The 22,791-nt window shown below is 43.2% G+C and overlaps 1 protein-coding gene and 1 pseudogene across 1 annotated transcript in view; one reads left to right on the top strand and one right to left on the bottom strand.

Moving 5' to 3' along the window:
- CLVS1 (clavesin 1) overlaps positions 1–22,791 on the top strand; it is a 154,549-nt gene that overhangs the window by 60,729 nt on the left and 71,029 nt on the right. The gene's annotated exons all lie outside the window — the stretch shown is intronic.
- Positions 6,762–22,151, bottom strand: LOC148775278 (coiled-coil domain-containing protein 9B pseudogene; annotated as a pseudogene).

The following is a 22,791-nucleotide window of genomic DNA, read 5'->3' as shown; positions in this document are numbered from 1 at the left end:
GATGCTGATGGCAGATAGGATGGCCCATTTAAAACAGTTCCAATTAAACAGGTCTGTCTCTGGCATGTTGTTGATAAATGGTTTTTCTGGACTCTCATGCATTATAGACCTGGCCAATACTTGGATTCATCCATTCAAGAAACCGTTACTAAGACTTGACTTTGAGTCAGTCACAAAAATAAACAGATGCTGTCCCTACTCTCAGCAAGTCATCATTCAGAGGAGAGGCAGCTCTACAAACAAATGATGAAAACGATGTTGCATGTGCAAGAAAGGAGATACACACCAGGTTAATACAATCCCAGTTCCAGCAGGAGGAGTTAGGAGTGGCCTCTTGGGTAAAGCCACATCTTGACTGACTCTTAACAGCTGAGTGCAGAAGAGCCAAGTGAAAGCAGGCTGAGAGAAATTTCAGGCAAAGAAGGTATTATGGGCAAAAATACAGAGGCAAGTTGTTTTTTGTTTTTTAGTCATTAAGTCATGTCCAACTCTTTGCGACCCCATAGACTCCAGGCTCCTCTGTCCATGGGATTTCCCATGAAAGAATACTGGAGTGGGTTGCCATGTCCTCCTCCAGGGGATCTTCCTGACTGAGGTATCAAACCTGCGTCTCTGGCACTGGCAGATGGATTCTTTACCACTGAGCCAACGAGAAGGGAGACCACAGAGGCAAGACCTCAGTCAATAAGAGAGAAGGAAACAGAACCAAGTTCCTAATCCTGGCATGCACCAGGACCAGGCAAGGAGCCTGTGACCCCTGTGCCATGCTAAGGAGCTTGGTCTCTTTCTGCAGGTGTTGAGGGCCATCTTGAAGCAGGATGACAGTACAGACTGATGCTTCCCATGGGATCAATTTGGCAGGTATGAGCAGGGAAGAGTCAAAGGTGGGGAACCAAATAAAAGACAACTGCAATCATTCAAGTAAGAAGTAAGAGATTAAATTAGAAGTGACCAAAAGATTTCAATAACTACATAGGAAGTTGGCTCAGCTGGTTAAGACTCTGCCCGCAATGCGGGACACCTGGGTTTGATCCCTGGGTTGGGAAGATCCCCTGGAGAAGAGAAAGGCTACCCACTCCAGTATTCTGGCCTAGAGAATTTCATGGACTGTATAGTCCATGGGGTCACAGAGAGTCGTACACGACTGAATGACTTTCACATAGGAAGTCAAGTAAGGCAGTGATTGGTTGTTGGATGCTTGAGAATGGAAAGTGAAGATGGAGGAGTCCATGATGAAACTTGGGTGTGCAGCTTGGGTGAAGGGTTGGCGTCATGCCAACCAATGAGATGGTGAAGACAGAAGCAGGCAGGTGTGGGAGAGAATAAGCCCTTGACAACACTGGTCTATACCATTCTTAGAACACTTTTTATTGCTCAGTGCTGCAAATCTATAACTTTACCTTCATCGAAATTGCCTTAGGGCTTATGTCAGGGATGGAAAAACAGGCTTTCCCTCACATACTAAATCTAAACAACTGAAATGCAGCTCAGGAAAAAAGAATGCTGGCACTGATTGGTGATGGTTCCTTTCACCGTGGATCATAAATAGCAAGTCTGCCACACATCCTGGGCTTCCCAGGTGGCTCAGTGGTAAAGAACATGCCTGCCAATGCAGGAGACACAGGAGACAAGGTTTCAATCCCTGGATCAGGAAGATTCCCTGGAGGAGGAAACGGCAACCCACTCCAGCATCTTTGCCTGGGAAAGCCCATGGACAGGAAGCCTGGAGGGTTACAGTCCAGGGGGTTTCAAAGAGTCAGACATGACTGAGCCCACACACACTCCCTGACCTGGCTATTCTGGCTAAATTGGGGGCCAGTCTAGTGTTCATGGTACAAGAAATAAGGAGAATAACCATAGGGTGAGACCGCCTCTTGAAGAAGCTCATTATCTCTACTCTAGGTTAAAAATAATCAAACCTGGTGATGATGATGGTGGTGTTGATGATGATACTTACTGTTAGTCTGGCAGTTAAACCACCTTCACCCAGTGCCTTATTTGATCCTCTCAACAGTCCTTGGTTTTCCCAAGTGGCACTAGTGGTAAGGAACCCGCCTGCCAGAGCAGGAGATGTAAGAGATGAGGGTTTGATCCCTGGGTTGAGAATATCCCCTGGAGGAGGGCATGGCAGCCCACTCCAGTATTCTTGCCTGGAGAATCCTATGGACAGAGGAGGCTGAGGGGCTACAGTCCATGGGTCACAGAAAGTCGGACACAACTGAAAGCAACTTAGTATGTACAGCCCTTGGTAATAAGCAGAGCAGAAGAATAACATATCATCACTTAAAAAAAAACAAAAACCATGAACGATTGACTGGATTGATCAGTGAAACATCAGTTCTGAATAAGATTTTAGTTGCCTTTGAGACCAACTAAAGACCCCAGACTTTTTGTTGCTTCTCACAAGAGAAGGTGGAACTTGTGAGAATAAATAGCTGACAAAGTGCAGTCTCCATTTACATCAAAGTATTTGTTGTTAAGAAACCAGTAAGAATAGTTAACTCATTTTAGCTCAAAGATAATTTTTCAAAGTGCAGTATTTTGTTTTTACATTTAGAAGGGCCTAATTTTTACACAATAAACTTTTTATTGATGTGTTAATATACATCCAGAGAACTACCCAAATTGTAAGCATGCAGCGAAGTGAATTTTCAGAAAATGAAAACATTCAAGTAACCAAAAACAGATTAAGAAAAAGAATACTGCCAGTTACTCAGAGGTCCCTCCTTCCCCCAACTCAGTAGCTGACTCCCAAAGGAAGCTAAAGATCTCCACTATCTTTGTTCTTAGTGATGCTTCCTAAGGCCCACTTGACTTCACATTCCAGGATGTCTGGCTATAGGTGAGTGATCACACCATCGTGATTATCCGGGTCATGAAGATCTTTTTTGTATAGTTCCTCTGTGTATTCTTGCCACCTCTTCTTAATATCTTCTGCTTCTGCTGGGTCCATAACATTTCTGTCCTTTATCGAGCTCATCTTTGCATGAAATGTTCCCTTGGTATCTCTAATTTTCTTGAAGAGATCTCTAGTCTTTACCATTCTATTATTTTCCTCTATTTCTTTGCATCTATCACTGAGGAAGGCATTCTTATCTCTCCTTGCTATTCTTTGGAACTCTGCACTCAAATGGGTATATCTTTCCCTTTCTTCTTTGTCTTTAGCTTCTCTTCTTATCTCAGATCTTTCTAAGGCCTCCTCAGACAACCATTTTACATTTTTGCATTTCTTTTTCTTAGGGATGGTCTTGAATACACAACATGCAGCATCAAATAAGTGTGACAAAATACCTGCATTAAATGTATATATTTTACTCTTAAGAGAATCTCTCAAACTTTCCTTTGAACCCCATTTATTTTCTTAATTGGGTCATATGGTTTCCAAACTCACCATGTGTTAGAAGTCTGTAACAAGAATTTGGTGGAGGGGCTAATTCGTATTGACATATAGACTATATCAAGAAATAACAGCTGTCAGCCAGGGAAGAAACACAAAGAAGATTAAAAATTTTACTACCAAAACTAGAAAGCACCGTGCTTGTGGCCATTCCACATAGAGCTAAGAGTATCATACACTGTGGAGCCAGCTCATGGTGCACAGTTGTGATCCTGAGCTATCAGAAGAGTTTCAATCACTTTCTTTTTTTTTTTCTGCAACAAATCACTACTTCATTTATTCAACAAACATTTACTGAGTGCCTTCTTCGTGCCAGGCTACTGCTAATAGAGTGCCTACTGTGTGCCAGGGGTATTTTGCATATTTTCATCTTTGATTTTCTTAACAACCCTTCAACGTAGGTATTACTAGCTCCATTTTGCAAAGAAGAAAACTGAGGCTTTTAGACATTAAAATTGACCAGAGTCATCCAGCTAGCAGGTGACAGACCTAGAATTCAGGTTCAGTCTCTTGGGTTCCAAGGCCCGTGTTTGTTCCACTCTACCTTGCTGCCTCTCATCCCCCAAACACCTCCCTCACAGTGTGGTCTGCCGCTTCCCTCTGTAAGGTGATTGGCGCCAGGATAGAGATGCTTTCCACCTCTTCTGCCTTGTTTTAAAGCCTTGGATAAAGCTGTCATATCCCTGCTGGCCCCCTACTGCCCTCTGCACTCTCCCTCGTCAGTTCCTTCAGCTCTGTGCCTGGGCTCCTGAAGCCATGTCCCATGAAGAACTTCCCACCTTTGAGGAGCAGTCTTGTCTGTGGGTTGGAGAGGAGAAGGACATCCAAGAAGGCTCCCAGCCAGGCTTTAACCAAAGGATCCAGGAAGAAACAGAGCAGATTTCCATGGCCCCAAGCTTTGTGGAGGGATGTTTACCCTTCCCTCCTGCCCCTTAGCTGGTTTCATCCTGGAGCAGGGTTTGTGGCCACCAGAAGTGCTGGCTCATTGCTCCTGAAGAAGGGCTCCCCTTTTCCAAGAAAAGCTCAATGATACTTGCCTTGTGCACAGTTCTTCCTATAATGAAGATATCCTATGCCAGACTCCATTCTCTCCAACTGCTAGTGACTCACTCCCAAGACATCCCTTTCTCCTAACACCCAAAAGAGAAGCCCATTTTTCCTTAGCCCTTTAGCCCAAGACCGCTTAGGTCTTGTCATGAGGCCTCGAGCAGACCTCTGCCCAAACTACATCTCCAACCCACAGTCAAACATGACTTGGCACATATTCTTTAATGAAGGCACATCTGTATAGTTGGCAGCATTGGCAGTTGGGGGAAGTTTGTAATTCTTAGAATCCAAATTCTGGTGCACAATTTGGGAGACATCTGAATTCAAGGGCTCTGGTTGAACCTGCTCTACTCCAGCTCCGTCCTTGGGAGTCATGGGTTCCAGAGCCAGTTTCATGATCTGAAGTCACAAACGTGTGACCGGATGGCAAGAGGAACACTTACGCTTGGAATCTTTCACCCTTGCCTTCTCATATCTCACAGGGGTCCTCTCCCTACACGCACAGAATGTTCCCAAGCCTTTCCAGAATTCCTCTGATCAATCCCCATCTCTTCCAAGCACCTTCACCTCACCGCATTCCCAATCAACTTTCTCACTCCCCACCACAGGAAGTTGGCACCACCAGCTCTCAAGCCTCTAACCCAAAGCCTCAGCTTCCTACCTGACTCTGAGACCAGGAAGCTCCCACCTGGCAGGGGCAGCCTGCCACCACCCCATGTAGAGCCAGCAGCCAGCCCTTGAGAGTCTAGAGTCTGCCCCTGTCCTCAGCCCTCCACATATTCTAATCCAGATCCTTCCTCTCAAAGTGTGGTCCAGGAACCCGCAGTAAAGGAAGCACCTGGAGCCTGTGAGAAACGCAGGTTCCCAGGCCCAGCCCAGAGTTATTTAGAGTCTGCATTCATCTGCACCTTAATGTGTAAGAAGCACTACTTGAAACAATCTGATCTGCTGAGAGGTCATCCCCTCCACCCTCCTGCCCAATAGAGGGGGTGGCTCGTGGAGCAAGAGCCAGTGAAGAAGCCTGGCCTCACAGTTGAGCCACAATTCAGACCTCCCTTTGACAGTGGAGAGAAATGTTGGGGATGATCTGGACACTCCTAAGAGAACACAGAGAAGCCAGTGAATCCTGGGACCCTCAGCAGAGAGGAACAGCCACAGCCAGACTATGTGGGGAGATCCAAGCAGGGGTTTGGGGGCAAAGGGGACATCTGATGAGAAAGAGAGGCATGCCCACCTTTGCACACAGTGGTGGGATGGTTCCCTCTGGGCTTCTACAACCATCTTCAGCCCCTGTCGGGCACCTACAGCCAAGAACAGCTCTTGCTGTGCAGCCTGGATCTGCCGGATGACGAGGCTTCTTCTCTCCCTCTTGTTGGCAGTCACCATCTCCCTCTTGCTGGCAAAGTCACCATCGCCCACCGGCTGCATTGCTGGTAGTGGGTGCTCAGGAAATGTTTGTTGAATTGAGAGGAAGCCACAGCTTGTGCGGAGTGTGGATAATTCACCAGACATGGGTCTCAGTGGTGGAGGGGAACAGAGACTAAGCAGGAAAGACGAGCCCTGATGTCGTACTTAGCTGGAGGTGCTGTTTCTCTGCCTCTTGAGTCCCTGCCTGAGACCTCGCTTTGGCATGACACAGTGCAGGGAGGCGGTGGGAAGAGGAAGTTGGAGATGGCAGAAAACGACCCCAGGTGGCAGGCTCCCGCTCCCCCATTCAGGATGCACTCAGGTCTGACCTGGGGGTGGGGGAGGAGGTCCCTGAAGATGAGCTCCCCAACCCTGCTGTGGGGAGAGGCAGCCATGTGTCCCCTCTTCACCCCACTCCGCTTCAGAGACTTTCTCGAGATCCTTCCTTTCACAGAGGAGACCGGAGCTCTGCTCTTCTGTCCCCAGCTCCGTCCCTGCTGGCTGTGGCCTCCCTTCCTCTGGGCCTCAGCCTCCTCTTCCCGAAAGGTAGCAGGCTGCCAGGTGATTGTGAGATTCCCCCGTTGGTCATCCAGTGAGTCTGGGACTGAGAGTCATATGGGTGCAAGGCAGGGGAAAGTGTGTAGGACAGGGGTCCAGGCCTGGGCTAGCCATGCCAGCTGCTGAGGCTGGCAGCAGCTGAGGAGCTGGCGGTACCTGACAAGCCAGGAGCCAGCAGCTGGAGCGGGTGGCCAGGCCCTGGGGGTGACGGGAGCTAGGTGCGCCGGCTGCCGAGCGCTTCCAAGCCTTGTCCTCTCATCATGGCAGGGAGCCTGTGGCCTGGGCAGCAGTAGGCCCGGGACCAAGCTCACCAGCCTCAGGCCAGGTGTGGCACGGGCAGGCACCAGGGGCCGCACCTGCAGGTGAGAGCACACGTATGCACAGGCGGTGCCTGTGGGGCAGGGCTGGCTCCTGGCCTTCACGGTCTCACTCCCCTGGAGAGTGTGCCACACTGCTCCGCCAGGCCGCCACAGCCACCAACCACCACACACCCACGACGTAGCCTCTGGACAGTGTCTCCCCTCCTGTCCCCAGCCTGGTTCCCTGCTCCCAAGAGCTTCGCTCAGCATCTTCCTGCAGGGCCAGGACCCCCTGTCGTGCTCCTCACACCTCCTGCACCCCTCGCCCTTTGGCTGCCTCCCCTAGGGGCCCAAATCCGAGGTGTCAGGCCCTGCTGACTCCCAGCCTTGCTAGGCCTGTCTTCTCTGGGCTCCAGGGGCCCTGCCTCTTTGGGGGGCCCAGAACAAGTCTGGGCTTCTGGCTCAGCCTGGGGCTCAGTCGACCCTAGGGGCTGCTCATGGCCCTCCTGCCGGGACACAGGGCTCTCCTGGGCCCCAGGCTTTGAACCAAGCACACACGCGCTCTCCTGAGGCTCAGAGCTACTGGCGGCTCCTAGAGAGAGATCGGGGGGAAGCAAGTCTGAGTTTGGTGGAGAGCCCAGACTGGCTGGACTGGCTGCCAAATCTCCCGACTCCTCTTTCAGCCCCTCTGGTGATGCCGATGCTGGGGTAGGGATGGTTCCCGGGGCACTGGTGGGTCCACCCGGCTCCATCCTGCTCTGAGTCTGCTCATGTTCCTTCTCATTCAGAGTCTTTCTGGTGTTTTGGCTTCCCTCCTCGCTCTCCAGCTCCTCCCTGCCTTCCTTCATGTCCCACCTGCAGGCCCTGCCAGTCAGCCTCTTTGTCCCTCGAACCTTGCTGCGTGTGGCCAGCGCCACCACGGGTCTGCCCTGTTGCCCACCCTGAGTAGTACTGCCTTTGCCATCAGCGGGCAGTGATGGGGGCTGCAGCTTTCGCTGGCTCCTGGGACTCCTTGTGCTGCCCACCCTGGCTGGGCCCTCTTCCCGAGGCTTGCCGGAGCCCTGTCGCCTGCATTGCAGAAAGAGGGAGTCAGGCTGGCTGGTGGTGGGAAGAACCTCAATCACTTTCAACAAGTGATATTGAAGACACCATGGAAATATGTAAACAGTAGAGAGAGATTTTCCTCTATAGTAGTTATAATGTGATATAGAAAATTTTACAGTTTAAGAGACACACAGTCACTAGTATAACGTAGGAATCCTAGAAATTATTAATTTTTTGAGTATTAAAGATGCTTTATTACAGTGAAAATAGTTTCTACATTACCAAGAAAAAGCACTTTAATGGTTTATATTTCTTAAATAGGAGAACCACAGATGCTTTCAGCACTTTTAGCTGTTGAAATCTGTAAGATTCTTTCAACTCGACTTCCACTCCTAAACCCCACTACTGAGGGTTCATTACACATGTGCAGTATTAAAAAATATTTTAAAAATACTGGTGATACTGGAAAGTAATTCAGTTCAGTTCAGTCACTCAGTCACTTTGCAATCCCATGGACTGCAGCACACCAGGCTTCCCTGTCCATCACCAACTCCTGGAGCTTGCTCAAATTCATGTCCATTGAGTCAGTGATGCCATCCAACCATCTCATCCTGTCATCCCCTTCTCCTTCTGCCTTCAATCATTCCCAGGATTAGGGTCTTCTCCAATGAGTCAGTTCTTTGCATCAGGGGGCCAAAGTATTGGAGCTTCAGCTTCAGCATCAGTCCTTCCAATGAATATTCAGGACTGATTTCCTTTAGGATTGACTGACTTGATCTCCTTGCTGTCCAAGGGACTCTCATGAGTCTTCTCCAACACCAAAAAGTTCAAAAGCATCAATTTTTTTAGCACTCAGCTTTCTTTATAGTCCAACTCTCACATCCATACATGACTACTGAAAAAAACCATAGCTTTGACTAGATAGACTTCTGTCAGTGAAGTAATGTCTCTGCTTTTTAAATATGCTGTCCAGGCTGTTCACAGCTTTTCTTCCAAGAAGCAAGTGTCTTTTAATTTCATGGCTGCAGTCACCATCTGCAGTGATTGTAGAGCCTAAGAAAATAAAACCTCTCTGTTTCCATTGTTTTCCCATCTATATGCCATGAAGTGATGGAACCGAATGCCATGATCTTTATTTTTTGAATATTGAGTTTTAAGCCAGCTTTTTCACTCTCCTCTTATACCTTTATCAAGAGGCTCTTTAGTTCTTCTTCATTTTCTGCCATAAGGATGGTATCATCTGCATATCTGAGGTTATTTGTATTTCTCCCGGCAACCTTGATTCTAGCTTGTGCTTCATCTAGCCTGGCATTTTGCATGATGTCCTCTAAACAGAATTTAAATAAGCAAGGTGATAATATACAGCCTTGATGTAGTCCTTTCCTGATTTGGAACCAGTCCATTGTTCCGTGTTTGGTTCTAACTGTTGCTTCTTGACCTGCATACAGATTTCTCAGGAGGCAGGTCAGGTGGTCTGGTTCCCATCTTTTGAAGAATTTTCCACAGTTTGTTGTGATCCACATAGTCAAAGGCTGTAGTGCAGTCAATGAGGCAGAAGTAGATGTTTTGCTGGAACTCTCTTGCTTTTTCTATGATCCAACGGATGTTGGCAACTTGATCTCTGGTTCCTCTACCTTTTCTAAATCCAGCTTGAACATCTGGAAGTTCATGGTTCATGGACTAAAGCCTAGCTTGACGAAGTTTGAATATTACTTTGCTAGCATGTGAGATGAGTGCAATTGTGCCGTAGTTTGAGCATTCTTTGGCATTGCCTTTCTTTGGGATTGGAATGAAAACGGACCATTTCCAGTCCTGTGGCCACGGCTGAGTTTTCCAAATTTGCTGGCATATTCATTGCAGCACTTTCACAGCATCATCTTTTAGGATTTGAAACAGCTCAGCTGTTCAGAGTGATGATTCCTAAGATCCACCTGACTGGTGAGTAAAAATAAAAAAATTCAAACTACACAGAACCCTACACAGAAATAAACCTTTTAAACCTGGATATCTGGTCTTTTTACTTGATAGTACACAGTAAACAGTATTTTAGCTCTTTAAACATTTTACTTCAATGTCATTTTATAATGATTGCATCATGTTCCATTGTTCAATTATATGATAATGTACTAACCAATTCCCAAGTGCTGAATGGTTAGAATGTTCTCAAGTGCCTCAGTTCAGTTCAGTTCAATAGCTCAGTCGTGTCCGACTCTTTGAGACCCCATGAATTGCAGCACGCCAGGCCTCCCTGTCCATCACCAACTCCCAGAGTTCACTCAAACTCATGTGCATCGAGTCAGTGATGCCATCCAGCCATCTCATCATCTGTTGTCCCCTTCTTCTCCTCCTGCCCCCAATCCCTCCTAGCATCAGGGTCTTTTCCAATGAGTCAACTCGTCGCATGAGGTGGCCAAAGTATTGGAGTTTCAGCCTCAGCATCAGTCCTTCCAATGAACACCCAGGACTGATCTCCTTTAGGATGGACTGCTTGGATCTCCTTGCAGTCCAAGGGACTCTCAAGAGTCTTCTCCAGCACCACAATTCAAAAGCATCAATTCTTCGGCGCTCAGTTTTCTTCATAGTCCAACTCTCACATCCATACGTGACCACTGGAAAAACCACAGCCTTGACTAGATGGACCTTGGTTGCCTCAGTACTGTGTAAATTCCTAACATCAATGTCCCTTTAGCTGATTTCTTGGCTTCATGAATCAATGCCTTAGGATTAACTTCTAGAGGTGAAATGTATCTTGAAGATGCTCTACAGAAGATTTTTTTTTTTTAATATTCATCAGCAAAGTATGAGATGGTCTACTCCTGAACCAAAATCAGTTCTGGGTATCAAAAATAAGTCTGCAACTATTTGTAACCTCTCCACAATGCCTCCACCACACAACCCCTTTTTGTTTTAATTTGCTTTGATTACCTTGATTACTACTGAGGTAGAATATTTTCTATATGTTTATCTGACCTTTTTTTAATTACTAAATTTTTTTTTAATTGGAGGCTAATTACTTTACAATACTGTGGTGGTTTTTGCCATACATTCACATGAATCAGCCATGGGTGTACATGTTCTCCCATCCTGAACCTCCCTCCCCATCCCATCCCTCAGGGTCATCCCAGTGCACCAGCCCTGAGCACCCTGTCTCAAGCATCGAACCTGGACTGGCGATCTATTTTACATATGATAATATACATGTTTCAATACTATTCTCTCAATCATCGCACCCTCAAATGGCAACCCACTCCAGTGTTCTTGCCTGGAGAATCGCAGGGACGGGGGAACCTGGTGGGCTGCCGTCTATGGGGTCGTACAGAGTCGGACATGACTGAAGCGACTTAGCAGCAGCAGCAGCACCTTCTCCCACAGAGTCTAAAAGTCTGTTCTTTACATCTGTGTTTCTTTTGCTGTCTCCTACATAGGGTATCTGACCTTTTTATTATCTATTTTATGTATCACCTGCTAATGTACTTCAACCATTTTTCAGCTGAGGTTTTAAAATTTTGTTTTATTTCTAATTTGTAAGAAATTTGTATTACATAAGGAAATTAATGTTTTCTCATGTTACAATTTTTTTAAATAATTTGCATCTATCAGTGAATAGTGTTTATTTTTGCTGTTCTTCTTAAAGAATTTTAAGATGTTTGGTATCCTTGCCTTGAGAACCCCATGAATGGTATGAAAAGGCTAAATGATAAGATACTGAAAGATGAACTCCCTAGGTCAGTAGGTGCCCAATATGCTACTGGAGATCAGTGGAGAAATAACTCCAGAAAGAATGAAGGGATGGAGCCAAAGCAAAAACAACAACCAGTTGTGGATGTGACTGGTGATGGAAGCAAGGTCTGATGCTGTAAAGAGCAATACTGCATAGGAACTTGGAGTGTTAGGTCCATGCATCAAGGCAAATTGGAAGTGGTCAAACAGGAGATGGCAAGAGTGAATGTAGACATTCTAGGAGTCAGCCAACTAAGCTGAACTGGAATGGGTGAATTTAACTTAGACATCTAGTACTGTAGGCAAGAATCCCTTAGAAGAAATGGAGTAGCCATCATGGTCAACAAAAGAGTCCAAAATACAGTACTTGGATGCAATATCAAAAATGACAGAATGATCTCTGTTCGTTTCCAAGACAAGCCATTCAATATCACAGTAATCCAACTCTATACATGACCAGTAATGCTGAAGAAACCGAAGTTGAATGGTTCTAAGAAGACCTACAAGACCTTCTAGAACTAACAGCCAAAAAAGATGTCCTTTTCATTATAGGGGACTAGAATGTAAAGTAGGAAGTCAAGAAACACCTGGAATAAGAGGCAAATTTGGCCCTGAAGTACAGAATGAAGCAAGGCAAAGGCTAAATAGAGTTTTGCCACGAGAATGCACTGGTCATAGCAAACACCCTCTTCCAACAACACAAGAGACATGGACACATGGACATCACCAGATGGTCAACACTGAAATCAGATTGATTATATTCTTTGCAGCCAAAGATGGAGAGGCTCTATACAGTCAGCAAAAACAAGACTGGGAGCTGATGGTGGCTCAGAACATAAACTCCTTATTGCCAAATTCAAACTTAAATTGGAGAAAGTAGGGAAAACCACTAGACCATTCAGGTATGACCTAAATCAAATCCCTTACAATTATATAGTGGAAGTGAGAAATAGATTTAAGGGACTACATCTGATAGAGTGCCTGATGAACTATGGACAGAGGTTCATAATATCCTGACAAGGATCACGACCATCCCCAAGAAAAAGAAATGCAAAAGAGCAAAATGACTGTCTGAGGAGGCCTTACAAATAGCTGTGAAAAGAAGAGAAATGAAAAGCAAAGGAGAAAAGGAGAGATATACCCATTTGAATGCAGAGTTCCAAAGAATAGCAGGAGATATAAAAAAGCCTTCCTTGGTGATCAGTGCAAAGAAATAAAGGAAAATAATAGAATGGTAAAGACTAGAGATCACGTCAAGAAAATTAGAGATACCAAGGGAAAATTTCATGCAAACATGGGCACAATAAAGGACAGAAACTGTATGGACCTAACCGACACAGAAGATATTAAGAAGAGGTGGCAAGAATACATAGAAGAACTGTACAAAAAAGATCTTCATGACCCAGATAATCAGGATGGTGTGATCACTCACCTAGAGCCAGACATCCTGTAATGCAAAGTCAAGTGGGCCTTAGGAAGCATCACTATGAACAAAGCTAGTGGAGGTGATGGAATTCCAGTTGAGCTACATCAAATCCTAAAAGATGATGCTGTGAAAGTGTTGCACTCAATATGCCAGCAAATTTGGAAAACTCAGCAGTGGCCTCAGGACTGGAAGAGGTCAGTTTTCATTCTAATCCAAAAGAAAGGAAATGCCAAAGAATGCCAAAACTACTTCACAATTGCACTCATATCACACACTAGTAAAGTAGTGCTCAAAATTTTCCAAGTTAGGCTTCAACAATACGTGAACCGTGAACTTCCAGATGTTAAGGCTGGTTTTAGAAAAGGCAGAGAAACCAGAGATCAAATTGCCAACATCTGCGTGAACATTGAAAAAGCAAGAGAATTCCAGAAAAACATCTATTTCTGCTTTATTGACTATGCCAAAGCCTGTGTAGATCACAACGAACTGTGGAAAATTCTGGAAGAGATGGGAATACCAGACAACCTGACTTGCCTCTTGAGAAATCTGTATGCAGGTCAGGAAGCAACAGTTAGAACTGGACATGGAATAACAGACTGGTTCCAAATTGGGAAAGGAGTATGTCAAGGCTGTATATTGTCACCCTGCTTATATGCAGAGTACATCATGAGAAACACTGGGCTGGATGAAGCACAGGCTGGAATCAAGATTGCTGGGAGAAATATCAATAACCTCAGATATGCAGACGACACCACCCTTATGGCAGAAAGCGAAGAAAAACTAAAGAGTCTCTTGTTGAAAGTGAAAGAGGAGAGTGAAAAAGTTGGCTTAAAGCTCAACATTCAGAAAACTAAGATCATGGCATCCGGTCCCATCAATTCAAGGCAAATAAATGGGGAAACAGTGGAAACAGTGGCAGACTTCATTTTGGGGGGCTCCAAAATCACTGAAGATGGTGACTGCAGCCAAGAATCTAAAAGACACTTGCTTCCTGGAAGAAAAGTTATGACCAAACTCGACAGCAAATTAAAAAGCAGAGACATTACTTTGCCAACAAAGTTCCATCTAGTTAAGGCTGTGGTTTTCCCACTATTCATGTATGGATGTGAGAGTTGGACTATAAAGAAAGCTAAGCACCAAAGAATTGATGCTTTTGAACTTTTTGGTGTTGGGAAAGACTCTTGAGAGTCCCTTGGACCGCAAGGAGATCCAACCAGTCCATCCTAAAGGAAATTAGTCTTGAATATTCATTGGATGGACGGATGTTGAAGCTGAAACTCCAATACTTTGGCCACCTGATGCAAAGAGCTGACTCATTTGAAAAGACCCTGATGCTGGGAAAGATTGAAGGTGGGAGGAGAAGGGGACGGCAGAGGATGAGATGGTTGGATGGCATCACTGACTCAATGGACATGAGTTTGAGTAAACTCTGGGAGTTGGTGATGGACAGGGAGGCCTGGGATGCTGCAGTCCGTGGGGTTGCAAAGAGTCAGACATGACTGAGCGACTGAACTGCACTGAACTGAAGATGTTTATGTGATCAAGTCTGATAAGTGGTCTTCACTAGGGCTCAGAAAGTCTTCTTTTCCCAAATGTTATCTAAAGTTTCCAATTATTTCCTTCTAGACTCAGATGGTTTTTTAATTTATCATTTTTATCTATAAGGATTTACACTGGAATAGGTGTAAAGAAGGGGTTTAACTTAATTTTTACATTTTTTGATTAATCTTAATCCTAGCTATTGAATAACTCACCCTGAAATGCATTTTAGAAGATGGATGAATCAGTGCTGAGGGAATATTAGGGAGAGTCATGACAGAGCCACTTGTTCATTTAATTGTTGTTGTTCAGTTGCTACGTCATGTCTGACTCTTCGTGGCCCCATGAACTGCAGCACACCAGGCTTCCCTGTCCTCCTCTATCTCCTGGAGTTTGCTCAAACTCATGTCCATTGAGTCAGTGATGCTATCCAACCATCTCATCCTCTGCCTCCCCGCGTCTTCTCCTGCCCTCACTCTTTCCCTGCATTAAAGTCTTTTCTAATTAGTCAGCTCTCCACATTAAGTGGCCAATGTATTCATTTAATACTGTTAAAAATCTGAGCTAATTTTTGGTAAGTATGAGTAATATGAATTTGCAAAGGATGAGAGAGAAGTCTCACTTCAATGACTATTTATTCAACTTTTCATTTGCCAGGGTTCCAACCAGGCATTGGTAAGGGGACCAGCTGGTCATGTCCCCAGGATGGGACAAACATTAGCCTGGTGTTTCTTCAGTGCCATGGGGGAGAAAAGGAAAAGTGAAGTGCTAGCCAGGTTCAGGGCAATTCTTGTTGAGCACAAAAGTTGGACGGAAGATTTTGGAAAATACCTCCCACTGCTAACGAATTCTAACAATACAGTCATAAAGATGATTTCTCCTGCTTTGATAACATTAGAGTTTAGGAATTTTAAGATACTTAATGGAGATTATTAACAGTGAAAAAACTTGAAAGATTAAGCTAATGCCAACTGAAATGTCATTAATTGAGAGGAGTAATCCTTGATGCCTTAATCCAGAGACTCATTAAGGATTTGGAAGAAATGATGAATAACTTGTTCCATTAACTGAATAGGGTTTTAATTAAGATATTCTTAGGAAAGCAAGAGGACAGGGCAACTTTTAAGAGGATTTTCAGACTTTGGAAGGGGGAATTCAATTCTGAAAGAGATGTAGAGAAGAGAGGGCCTAACTCAGAAGCTATGAAAGAAACATCTTGGGAGATGTATTCATTTAATATTTTCTGTTAAAAAAAGAAAGCCTGAGCACATTCTGAAATATTTCTCTCTGGTCAGAGCATGGTATTATTGAGTACTTTGGTAAAAAGTTAAATTTCTTGATTGTTCTTACATTTTCCTATAATACATTTCTGTAACTCTGCAAAAAATTGTACACCTTCCAAAAGAAAGTTGGCCACATTTAATAATTTTGTTTTTATATATGTATATACAATTGGTATGTACATACAATTGATATAGGCTTCCCTTGTGGCTCAGCTGGTAAAGAATCTGCCTGCAATGCAGGAGACCTGAGTTCGATCCCTGGGTTAGGAAGATCCTCTGGAGAAGAGAAAGGCTACCCACTCCGGTATTCTGGCCTGGAGAATTCCATGGACTATATAGTTCATGGGGTTGCAAAGAGTTGACACTACTAAGTGACTTTCACTGATCACTGATACAATTGATATATACAGATACAGTGTATATCTGTATCTATATAATTGATTATTAATTTCAAATGATTTTATCTCTGTATTTTTCACATTTCCATTTTTTTCTCTCCATCCCCAGAGTTGCCACTTCAGTTTGGGACCTCATCAGATCTTTTTCAAAAGACAGAACAGTTTTTTAAGTTGTTCTTTCTGCCTTGTTCTAAATTCTTTTAAAGATTCCATACTGTCTTCTTAAAAATCAAGTCTATCTTGTAATATACACCATTTCCTTTTAAGTTGAATAAATATTTTTTCATGATAAGCTGAAAAAATAAAAATTTATTTGAGCTTATTGGAAAATTCCAAAAATATGAAGAAGAAAATAAAAATTAACCTTGATTCCTTAGTCCAGACAGAACCATAATTCATATTTTGGTGTTTTTCCTTTTTACCTTTTATCAAAATATAACTCACATACCATATAATTCATTCATTTAAAGTATACATTTAATGGTTTTTAGCATATTCACAGAGCTATGTAATCATCACCACATTCTAATTTTAAAACATTTTTATCATGCCCAGCCCCCAATCCCATACCCACTGCCAGTCACCTCATTCATCACTTCTCCACTCCTTTCAGAGCCACAGGAAACTGCTCATTGACATTCTGTTTGGATAGATTTTCCAATTCTGGATGTTTTATATGAATGGAATTAAACAATATGTGATCCTTTGTGACTGGTTTCTTTCACTTAGCATAATGTTTTCAAGGCTTATCCATGCTGCAGTATATAACACAACTTCATTCCTTTTTAATGGCTGAATAATATTCCATTGTATGACTATCCCAATTTTCTTTTCATTTTTTAGTTGCTGGCCATTTGAGTTCTTCCCACTTTTGACAATTATGAAGAATCTTGCTATGAACATTTATATACACAGTGTTTTTTCCAAAGTGGCTGCACAATTTTATATTCCTCCCAGGAATGTATGAGGTCTCAATTTCTCCACATCCTTATTAACCCGAGTTGTTGTCTCTCTCATTTTGCTTTTAGTTATATCCATAATTGTTGGTATGATACAGTATCTCAATGAGGTTTTGCTTTGCATTTCCCTAATGACTACCTATACTAAGGATCTTTTCCTGTGCTTAGTGGCCATTTACACCCCTTTGTGGAGAATTACCTATTCAAATCCTTTTCTAATTTTGAGTTATTTGTCTTTTTATTATTGACCTGTAAGCTGTGTTTTCAATTTATTGATAGAATCCTTTGAAGCATGAAAGTTTTTAATTTTTAATTTAGTTTTTAATTTTGATGAATTTTAAACTAAAATTTTAATTTAGTTTTTAATATTGATGAAGTCTAATTTATCAACTTTTCTCTTTTCTTGTGTTTACTTTGGTATCTCTCTCTCACACACACACACACACACACACACAAATGTGTAACCAAAGGTCATGAAAATTCACTTCTATACATTTTCCTAAGAGTTTCACATTTAGGTCTATGATTCATTTTGAGTTAATTTTTGTCTATAGCATAAGGTAGGGTTCCAACTTCAATCTTTTGCATAAGATATTCACTTATTCAGGCATCATTTATTGAAAATACTACCCTTTCCCCATTATATGGTATAGATTTCCTTTTTTGAAATCAACTGATCATTAATGTATGAATTTCTTCCTGGGTCCTCAATTTTACTCCATTGATCCATATGTCTATACTAAGCTAGTATAATATTGCCTTGACCATTGTAGCTTTGAAGTAACTTTTATATTGTGAAATGTGAGTTGTCCAACTTTATTCTTCTTCTAGATTGTTTTGGTTATCCTAGGTCCCATGCATTTTCACATGAATTTCAGGATCTGCTTGTCAATTTTTGAAAAAAATTGGACTTGGATTTTGATAAGGACTACACTGAATCTCTAGACTTGTTTGGGGAGTTCTACCATCATAATAATATTGTCTTCCAATACATCAACACGAGATGTCTTCCCATTGATTTAGATGTTTGCTGCTGCTACTGCTGCTAAGTTGCCTCAGTCGTGTCCGACTCTGTGCGACCCCATAGATGGCAGCCCACCAGGCTCCCCTGTCCCTGGAATTCTCCAGGCAAGAACACTGGAGTGGGTTGCCATTTCCTTCTCCGATTTAGATGTTTAGGTACTTGCAAAAATATTTTATACTTTTTGTTGTATAAGCCTTGCACTTCTTTTGTTAAATTTATCTCTAAGTATTTTATTCTTTCTGATAATATTTTAAATCAAACTAGCTTTCATTGCTAGTATACTGAAATATAGTTAATTTTGAATATTAATTTTATATCTTAACAACCTTGAAGAACTCATTTGTTAGTTCTAAAAACCGGACTGCTTAGGATTTTATCTACACTAGACCATGTCAACTGCAAACAGATAGCTTTACTGTTTGTCCCATCTGAGTGCATTTTTTTCCTTGCTTAATTGCCCTGGCTAGAACCTCTAGTACAATACCGAATAGAGGTGGTAAGAATAGACATTCTTGTCTTGCTCCTGGTCTTAGGGGAAAGCATTCAGTCTTTTACCACTAGGTATGAGGCTAGTTGTACATTTTGTAAATGCCCTACGTTAGGTTGGGGCTTCCCTGGTGGCTCAGACAGTAAAGAATCTGCCTGCAGTGTGGGAGACCCAGGTTCGATCCCTGGGTTGGGAAGATCCCCTGAAGAAGAGAATGGCTACCCACTCCAGTATTCTTTCCTAGAGGATTCCATGGGCAGAGGAGCCTGGTGGGCTATAGTCCATGGGATTGCAAAGAGTCAGACATGACTGAACGACTAACACTTTTGCATTGTATCAGGTTGAGGAAATTCCTATTCCTAGCTTGGTCAGTCAGTCACCATCTCCTTTAAAAATCCTTCAGTACATCCCTATTTCTTATCAGATCAAGTTCAAGCTCCATGGCCTAGGACTGAAGACCCTCCTAGAACTTCCCTGCTTACTTCTCCAGCCTCATCTCTGGACACTCCCTCTGCACATCCTTTTCCAACCTCACTTCCAAAATGTTGAGCTCTACCTACTGCAAACTGCAAAAGGTCCTAAGATTCCATGTTCTTCATGTCTCTGTTTTTATCTCCTGCTTTATCCCTACTCTTTACTTCCTAACTACTTCAAGACAGCTCAATACTGCTGCTACTGCTGCTGCTAAGTCACTTTAGTCGTGTCCGACTCTGTGTGACCCCATAGACGGAAGCCCACCAGGCTCCCCCGTCCCTGGGATTCTCCAGGCAAGAACACTGGAGTGGGTTGCCATTTCCTTCTCCAATGTGTGAAAGTGAAAAGTGAAAGTGAAGTCGCTCAGCCGTGTCCAACCCTTAGTGACCCCATGGACTGCAGCCTACCAGGCTCCTCCATCCATGGGATTTTCTAGGCAATAGTACTGGAGTGGCTTGCTCAATACTACTAATTTCAAAAAAGATATAAATTAACTAGATCTGGTTTAAGTGCCCTTCATCTATACTCTTATAACACACTGCACATACTACTATGCTAGAGTTTAACACAGTGTTCTGCACTGTCAGTTTAGGTTTCTGCCTCTCCAAGCAGGATAAATTTCTTATAGGCAGGGGCCATATCTTAACCATCTTTCATCCTCAGTGCCTGGAACTCACTCAGTAATTTGATGGACAGATGGATAGATGGATGTTGAGGCTTATGTCACTTTTTAACATGGAGCATACATAAATGAATAAAAAGACTCACACAATCCTAAAGTTCTTAGCAGCCATAAAAAGTAAGAGACCCTAAAGGAAAATGGAGTTGTTCCAGGGTCTATGCACTATAAATGTAGGAAAATATGAATGGCAATTAAAAGACATGTTAAGCAAATATAAAAATTGTTCATTTTACAGATTTTGTTTCAATTACTAGAAACAATGGTCTCTAGGAAACACCTTCCTGGGGACTTTTATCCCCTACTTCTTCTATACCCTCACCAACAATACCCACCACCAGTTATTACTATATATTCCATTCAACTCAAAAATATGGTAGAATATATATTAGGTAATCAAACATATTCATGTTCAAAAGAAGTAAGAGTTGCAGCCTTTAATTGCAGTAAAAGCCAGTTTCACCAAATGGTTGAAGTGCTCACACAAAAGATTCAGTGAGACATTAAGACAGTCAATACTAAATGTTAAAATGGGCAGGACAGACAACAGCCATTTAGTGGGGAGAGACTCATACACAATTATCGATTGATGTTAGCAATATGCTAGTTACTGGGTTGGATGTTGAATATATAACATGGAATGATTCACAATCTGTGTTCAAGGAATTTATCTAGTGAGTAAAGCAAGTTAACATATAAGTTATAGCTATTCATTCAGCAAATACTATCACAGATACCATCCTAGGGATGCTCGTAATACAGCAATGAATTAAAAAGACCAACATCTCTGTCCAGACAGAGCACACATTCTAGTTGAGAGAGGAAGACACTAAGCAGATAGATAAATTATGTAGTATGATTTTAAAAAATACTACAGAAAAGAAAAAACAGATTAGGGTAATTGAGACTGCTGGGGCATAGATGTGAAGGGGGTGGAATCTGAAGGAGAGTCACTGTGATTGGCCTCATTGAGACAGTGGCATTGTGGCCAAAACCTGAAAGGAGGGAAGGCTGTTAGCTGTACAGCCATAGAGGGAAGGATGCTTTAGGTGGAGGCGGCAGGCAAGCCAGAGCCCTGAGGTGAGAGTGCCTGCAGTGTTCACAGAATGGCAAAAAACAAAAAGAGCTCTAGTTCTGAGGTCAAGTGGTAGGAGACGTGGTCAGAGAGGGTGGGGTGCCCTGTGGGCCTTGGAAGGACTCGTCTCAGAAAAATGGGGAACAATTGGGGGGTCTTTGAACAGAAGAGTGATGCAATCAAATTGACAGTTTAAACACATAACTCTGGCTGGAGGCACAAGAGCTTATGCAGGGCAGCAGGCTGGGAGATGACTGGCACAATTGAGGCTTGAGATTATTCTAGTAACTGAGATCTGAATGAAAACAGTGAGGGAGCAGGTCCATTTTAAGTTAGAGCCACCAGAATTGGTTGTATGATTCTTGAAACAGAGAGGATTCAAATATGAATTCAGGATTTTGGTGGGGGCTAAAACCTAGGAGATGGGGAAGGAGGGAGAGGCAGGCGTAGACTGCAGGTGAATCTGACTGGGGACAGGGTCAGGAGCTCAGCTGTGCACACTGGAAGCTTGAAATCTCCTAAGTGGAGATTCATGCCGGCAGCTGGATATGGAAGCACCACGGCAGAGCTGAGCAGAGGATTCTATGGGAACATGTAGGAAGGGCACCCATACGAGACTTCCTGGGTAAATGACAAACACTGCCTCTCGAAAGGAGGCTGGTGTGATTAAGAAGGCTTCAGGAAGTGAAGTGGGCATCAAACAGGCAAAACTTGGCTAAAAAGAGAATGGAAAAACATAGGAAATATCTAAGCAAGATCCTTAGAATAGGAACAAGCATGGTGAGTTTGTGAGAGTAAGCTGAGTCCTACTGAGCTAAGGGGTTCTTACTGGAAACACTGGAGCTCAAAAATCAATGAGTGACTTGGGGCAAGAATTTAGGATACCTCGACGGCTAGATTCCTCATCTAGAAAATCAAGATGAGTCCACCGATCAAATCCTGGGTCCCTCACCTGTCAGTGTTCACATTTCCATCCCAGCATTTTATCCTAAGAGTCTGTTTACTTTTCTCTCCATCTTTCTAGATTGCACATTTCTTGAAAGCAAAGACCTTATATATTGATTTTTATCTATCACAATGATTCATGAGTGGAATTTTTTTAAATGTTTTTTCATAGAGTGAATTGTATTTGACATACACACCTCCTTATCATATTCCCTTTCAATGCTTTTGGCGGATTTTAATTAAAAGAGAAATCCTTGTCTTTACTGAATAGGTGAAAGATCCATTACAATTAGCCTACCTTGTAAGAAGTAACGCACTAGAAAGATCGCAGAGAATGGGATTTTTCAAAACAGCAACAATCAAGTGACAAAAGAACTCAGTGCCCTTCATGCTGTTGAAAAGGAAACTTTGGAAATGTGAAGGCAGAGAACACAGGTCAGGTTGATATGAATTAATTAAAGAGAGGGAAATGGTGGTGGATTTGCTAAGGGCATTTGTCTAGGCTGCTTGCATACCTTATTAGGATGAAACAACTAATGTGCTAACTATACCTTAGATAATAAGAACTGAAGCATCTGATGCTTATCTCTTCAGAGACCTGGTCAGAAAAGCCCTGGGCTCAGCCTGTCCACAAGAGACCTGAGATGTCAGCTGTCCTTTGTAGGGAAGATTCAGTGTCAAGCTGAAGCCTCAGCCTGACAAAATGAGTGGGATGGACTACCCCGGGTGGCTTAAACCAACCAGTTACCATGATGCAGGGTTGGCCACCAGGACCAAATGACAGCTCTGCTCAACATGTGCTAAGGGGGAATGGCTGCCACCTAAGCCGCTAACTGGATATGTGGGAATGTCACAAAGGACTCTCCAGGAGCAGGGAGCATATGCACTAATTGATCTGAAAATACGTCTGTGTTAATTAGTGTCCTAGCCCTGCCTCTAGCCCTGCCTCTTCTGACTTAAAAATATTCTCACTCATCTTCCGTGAAATGACAGGATTGCTTTGTTCATTTTGGAGTCAGCATCTGAGAAA

The sequence above is a fragment of the Moschus berezovskii genome, chromosome 16, assembly GCF_049115385.1.
Source record: "Moschus berezovskii isolate FMDL1 chromosome 16, NW_MosBer_1.0, whole genome shotgun sequence".
Classification (NCBI taxonomy): Eukaryota; Metazoa; Chordata; class Mammalia; order Artiodactyla; family Moschidae; genus Moschus; species Moschus berezovskii.
Note: the sequence above shows the minus strand (reverse complement) of the source record. Positions and strands in the feature narration are given on the sequence as shown.